Source organism: Colobus angolensis, unplaced genomic scaffold (genome assembly GCF_000951035.1).
Source record: "Colobus angolensis palliatus isolate OR3802 unplaced genomic scaffold, Cang.pa_1.0 Scaffold6, whole genome shotgun sequence".
NCBI lineage: Eukaryota > Metazoa > Chordata > Mammalia > Primates > Cercopithecidae > Colobus > Colobus angolensis.
The window spans coordinates 22,966,926-22,973,278 of NW_012119598.1; the positions used below are offsets into that span (position 1 = coordinate 22,966,926).

Consider the following 6,353-nt stretch of genomic DNA (forward strand, 5'->3'; position numbering starts at 1 on the left):
TTGCTGCTTCTATGCTGGAAGTGATGCTAGAGGCACAGGTCTGTGCAATTATTTCTACACCATAGGTACCCGGGGTGCTTAATGGCAGAGCCTGTATTTGTCAGTTGGTGGTTTAGACAAGTTACAGGTAAAACACTATGAAAGCCTGTGTCTAGATTCTTATCTCTCTTTCTCTAGCAGAATCAAACAGAGAGAAATGAAGTTGAATGCTGGGAAGTCTTTGTTTAAAAAAGTAGATGTTGTTGTCTAGAATCACAGAGACACTCAGAAGGAATTGGGACTGGATGTGGAGGAAAGACATCATAAAACTTTACATTAAAAGCCAAAGGTGTGAAGTTAGGTCTAGTCAAAAGTGTGAATTCTGAAAGACCAACACACATCATCCTGGACTGTGAAGGTGTGCCTTCTGTAAGTTAAATGGAATGAGATCTTCTTCAGTGCACCTGATGTCTTGGGAAGGGTGAGTTGAGGCATGGTAGATGTGAAACATGATCTCATTATAAATGTTCCCGTTTGTTTTATGTGTTCAGTTTGTTTTGTGCTATCTAGATAGGAAATCTAAAGGCTGAGAAAATGTCTGCTGTAGACATGGCAGTGATTCTTTGATACGAAATAGTTGGAGGGGATCCGAGTGATTGCGTGACTTATTTTTAGACAATACAGGGACTCCTTTGCAAAGGGAGGAGTTGGGAAGAATAGACATGTTAGGAACCAAGTTAGCCTGGAGTTTTCTCTGGTTGCCTGAAGCTCGAAAAAAATTGGAAGAAGAAATTACTCAATGAGAACTCACGGAAACCTGCTTCTCCAATTATGCCTGAGTGGCCATGTCAGATCTGTGAACCTCTCAGCTTGCTTCTTAACAAACCCATCGTTTTACAAGGAAGATGATCTGGGTTAGAGGAATTATTAATTATATTTCAGCTCACAAATTCCTCTTTACTGTCACCCCTTTAGCCCCATGTAAACTCTGTTAGGGTTTGGTTAAGTGTAGAAACTGATATCTAAGCAAGAGTAAGAAGATGAAGTCACTTATCTCAAAATTTCTTTAAACCTTTAATTATCGTAAACAAAAGATCTGGTCTCTTTGGAGCTGGTAGTAATGTCTTAGTTTTGTGGCTGTTAGTTTTTCGACTCTATCAGATTGAGTCATTGTTTGACTTGAAGATCTAGAATAACATATCATCTATAAAGAAATGATTACAGTAATTGATCTTGATACTGCCTCCTCCTAAGTGTGTTTATATAATTACCTAAAAGGATTTTTAATAGAATTACTGCAACAAGCCTGAAAAAGTCTGTGCTAAGTGGTAGCACCTTGAAACAGGATCATTATGATCCCGCCTTCAAGGGGCTTTTGGATTTGTCTAGCCTGCTATATGGCTGAGTACTAGACTCAGTTACCCCATTCCTCAGCAAAAGAAACTACAGAAGTTTGAGGGAATATCAAACTCTTGGCACACAACTGACATTTAGTAAACACTTGATAGGCAGTTGGTAGTGGGTGGCAGCATTCGCAGATGAATTCTGAAGTAGATGGTGAATGATGCTGAGATTTTATTTACCAGTCCCGGTTGACACTGCCTGGGCTCACATGATAAGATCCTGGTAGGATAGCATTTATTCTTCTTTTGCAGACTTAGCTAAGAGGACTTTGCAGTTGAGTCTGAATCTTGATCCATGTAGTCCATCCCCAGTGGTGCTATTTAGAAGGCCTTTTGTTGTCTGAGCAAAGTTGTCTTCCTGGCCTTACTACCGAATCTTGGCAAAGGATCAATGGGTAAGCCCCATCCTCCTAAGATCTCATATAACATAACTGGTATCAGGACACTGATTACATGCAAGCAGTTCCCACATGAAGAGCTTTAAAATTGAGATTTTTCTTTGAAATTTAAAAGAAGGTGGAATAAAAATGTGCTTGCTTTCCAACATAGATCGATTAGCTGGCACGGAGAGAACACCGGCCTTTGAAATCTATAGGCATCCTGTTGCAGGCCTGACCCAGCTGACCCTGGGAGATTAGTAATGGTCTGTGCAGCCTGCTCTGTCAGCAAGTCTGGCAGGGCGTGCACAGATGGTGCCAGTTGGAGAAAATCACTGCCGAACAGTGCACTAAAGCCTCCGCCTTGGCCATTCTGCCTTGGAGGAGGAGCCGAGAGTGAGACTGGGTGGTTTACAGACATGTTCCTGCCAAATGCCTTGGAAGAGACCTCAGAGGATGCCAGTCCGGGTTTAGGATGCATTTGCTGATTATTACTTAAGTAATGTTTTCTTGTCATAGCTTAGGCCTTCCTGAGTTGTTGGGCATCTGGGATTTTTACAGGGTCTGTGGCCTTGGGGTTGTTCTGAAAGGGAATTTGAAAGAGAACTGATCTCATTCCAAACAGTCAAGTATAATGCAATACTTGTTTTCCTAGAGTCAATCAGCCTAGGGAAAATGCGAGTAGGCTGGAGTGGGGAGGAGGAGGAGTTTGAGAGTTTGAGTAATCAACTTAACCCGGGGTAAAAAGAATTTTATTATAGAAAGCAGCACACATGACCTCTGTCCTTCCAGCTGCCACCAGTTTCTGGGTTGTTGAGTGATACCCTGAAAGTTTACAGTCAACACTCCTCGTGTGGGGTCAGTCCTAGAAATGGCGACGCTGCTCTCCAAAGATAGGAAAGAAAAGGACCTCATTCCGTTGAGCTATTGACTGAAATATTTTCTCAACAAAGTTGAACTGAGCTGAAACTGTAAGCCTGTTCTTCCTAATTAGACATTTTATTCTTTGAAAATTCTACTTGGAGTTGCATTGAAAAGTCAAAGTTAAGGAAATACATCTTTCTAAAATACTTCCATCTGAGCTGTACTTCAACAGGTTGAGGACAGGCTGAAAAAATATTAATGTTGAATGAAAGATATGAGGGTGTCTGGGTGTCTGTAACTACAGAGGGCAACTGGATCAGTGAGTGGACTTTTCCCATTCCCACCTTTTTTGGTGTTCTTCCTGCCACAACTTTGTCTTTTAAGTCTCCAGGTTAGTTCTGGCATCGTAGCTCATTACTGTTTAACAGACTTGTTTCATTCCTTTTTTGTTGTTTTATGAAATGTGGTGGTGTTTCATTCTGGAAGAATTTTCCTTGGAGATGCTGCTGCTGTGAAATGAGAACTTCTCTTTTAGGTTCTTGAATGACTGTCCCCGACCCAAAGATATAAAGAAACCAATCCTGTTCAATGCACTCTAGTGCTTTTGAAATTGGGGTATGGGAACACGCCCTGGAGGAAGAGCTGAGAGAATGAACAGGGCATTTGCCAACCTCACACAGTGAGTGCAGACTGACACGTACAGCAATTCTTTCTGGAATCTGGAAGAGAGAGATAGAAAGCACACTTAGACAGAAGTGTATCTTTTCTTATTTAATAGAGCATAGCTCAGGCATGATAGCTTTATCGACAAGATGGGAGGCCGAAGAAAGGAGAGAAGTCAAGGATGACTCAAAATGTGAGTTAGGAGAAAGCAGTGGGTACTGAAATACTTTGGCAAGAGGAAGATGAGGAGTTCAGTTTTAAGTAGTTCGTTTTTGAAATGTCCATTAGGTCTTTGGATATCCGGGTATGGGTTTGATCAGAGAAGTCTGAGATGGAGATAGTAATTTGGGAGTTGCTGACACACAGCTGGTGATGAAGCCACAAGTGAGTAAGGTAGCACAGAGAACGAAGAGAAATGGGAGTGGATGAAATTCAGTATAGAACTAAAAGAACACTGTGATTTCTCTCCTGCACTGGTATTTGAACAATGACGTGTATTTGCCTAGTAGAAGACAAATAACAAAAATGACTTGGTGATCGTGTGTGGATCACGCTTGTTATATCTTTGATAGGGAAATTCAAAATGGTCTTTGGAAATGTAGAAATAAATTCTTGAGAATGACCCTGAAGTAGATTTTTGGAGTGCTTTGGTCCGTTTCACAGATGCTTTGCCATTTGAAGTAGATGCCAAAACAAATGAGAAGATAGATAGCTCAGGGTTTGTAGTATATGAAGCCAGCATCTGCTAGTTTATTTAGCAGGAGCAGGAAGAGCAGAGGGAGAAGAGTGCAGCAGCCGCCAAGAATAAAACCTGGTCAAGAGGCCACATCAGCCCAGCTTGGCAGACAGGCCTGGTGGCTTCGGTAATTATACTGGTGCCTGCTGTATGTGGGCCTTTTCCACTGAGTTTAAAAAAGGCTTTCCTCTAACTACCAGGTCTCCCAGCAGTTGGGCCACTTTTGCCCTCGGTGGTTTTTCCCTGTGGAATCTTTGCCGTGTCTGTGCTCCGTGGCTGTGTTTGCTGACTCCAGGGTAATACCCTTGGCCCTGCTGTTTCACGTGGCTCCTGCCCGTCTCCCCCTCTTGACTGAGCTCATAGAAGGTTTGTGAGGACATGCCCTTCTGGAAGAGCCCAGGAGAAACCACATGACTGCATGGCTAGACCAGCACACGTGGACTTTACCGAAGCCTTGTCTTTTTTTTTCTCCACCTCCCTCCCTTTTTAATCTATCAGTACTTTTGACATAAATAATATGTAACTGACTCAGATCTATAGAGATATCATGGTGATGAGGGACCATTAGCACTGAGACTTCCTTTGGGTCAATAATTTCATTATGGATAGAACTCCCTTTTGACACTCACTTTTTTTAAAAATTTTTTTTGAGATGGTGTTTTGCTCTTGTTGTTCGGGCTGGAGTGCAATGGCACAATCTTGGCTCACTGCAACTTTCACCTCCTGGGTTCAAGCGATTCTTCTGCCTTAGCCTCCCAAGTAGCTAGGCTAATTTTTTGTATTTAGTAGAGACAGGATTTCCCATATTGGTCACACTGGTCTCGAACTCCTGACCTCAGGTAATCCACCCGACTTGGCCTCCCAAAGTGTTGGAATTACAGGTGTGAGTCATTGCACCCGGCCTTGGCACCCACATTTGCCACCAATTCTATTTTAAGTATTCTAACACTGATAATGATATAGGAAGAAAACATACTTTAAAACTGTAGGGAAATCAATCCCAAAAAGAATTCCATGCTTCTTCCTATGTGTACTTCCACAATCTATAGTCCCAGAGTACATCTCCAAGAGGCATTTTTATTTCTATCCACATTGGGGGTGTTGCTCGTATCACTTTATGGGAGGAGAGATCCATAGGTACCAGTTAATAATGTATTTTGAGCCTCTTGTTATTTGTATTATTCTTCAGAAGGGGTCATAGAGTACATTGAGACCAGGGTATCCTAAATATGTGCAGTTGGAAACACTTCTGGCATTTGTTGAAGTTTTTGTTGTTGTTGTTTTAAAACTCTATGCTGCTATTCTTAAGTTTGTTTTCTCTTTTTGCTCCCATCAGTGTTTTCTTTTCTTTTTTAAAATATTCATCCACAGTCTCCTTTATATAAATATCAGAGAGTAATAAATAGTTAGGTTTAGTCTTTCTTTTCTTCCCCCTGCCTGTCATGTACTAAGTACTATGCTGCCTCCTGGACTCAAAGTTGAGTAAGAAATGGTCTCTGTCTTCAAGGAACTTAGAGTCCAGTGATGGTGGTTGCAGGGGCTTGGTGGGGGTGGGTGGACATAAATAGGTGCTTTTAGTGCAGTATGACATGGGCTATGGGAGTATAACTAAGCCATTCTTGGCAGGGACTGAAATCAGGGGCCACTTCTGAGAAAATGCTCTGGCTGGATCTTAAGGAGTCTCACTCGGTCGCCCAGGCTGGAGTGCAGTGGTGCGATCTTGGCTCACTGCAAGCTCCACCTCCTGGGTTCACGCCATTCTCCTGCCTCAGTGCCCTGAGTAGCTGGGACTACAGGTGCCCGCCACCCACCCGGCTACTTTTTTGTATTTTTAGTAGAGACAGGATTTCACTGTGTTAGCCAGGATGGAGTTAATCTTATCTAGGAAACAGAGCTTGTTTCCTAGCCAGAGGGGTGATCTGGGACTTGACCATCATGGGGTAGGGCGATAGCTACAATAGTTTGGTATAGCTGTGTTATAAGGGGGTAGGGGTCAAGTGCTGGAAAACAAGGCTGCAGAGCAAAGCCAAGATCAGGTCTTAGACTAAGGGTCATGTATGGAGCTGGCAATGTGTATTCAACAGTAGACTACTTTTCCAGCTATGTGGAGGCTGGATGGAATTAGGGAATGGGAAGAGATGTGCAGTAGGGAATCCAATTAAGTGGTTATTGCCAAATGGATGAAAGATGAGGGCCTGCTGGGTGTCGTGGCTCACACCTGTGATCCCAGCACTTTGGGAGGCCAAGGCGAGTGGGTCATCTGAGGTCAGGAGTTCGGGACTAGCCTGACCAACATGGCAAAACCCCATCTCTACTAAATTAGCCGGGCAT

At 42.9% G+C, this 6,353-nt stretch overlaps 1 long non-coding RNA gene across 1 annotated transcript in view; it reads left to right on the forward strand.

The window, feature by feature from the left end:
* Positions 1 to 241: 241 nt before the first annotated feature.
* The window catches only part of LOC105526698, a 96,738-nt gene continuing 90,626 nt past the window's right edge, over positions 242 to 6,353 (forward strand). The window contains exon 1 of the long non-coding RNA XR_001004129.1: positions 242 to 460. This is a non-coding gene — a long non-coding RNA (uncharacterized LOC105526698). The remainder of the gene's footprint in view (positions 461 to 6,353) is intronic.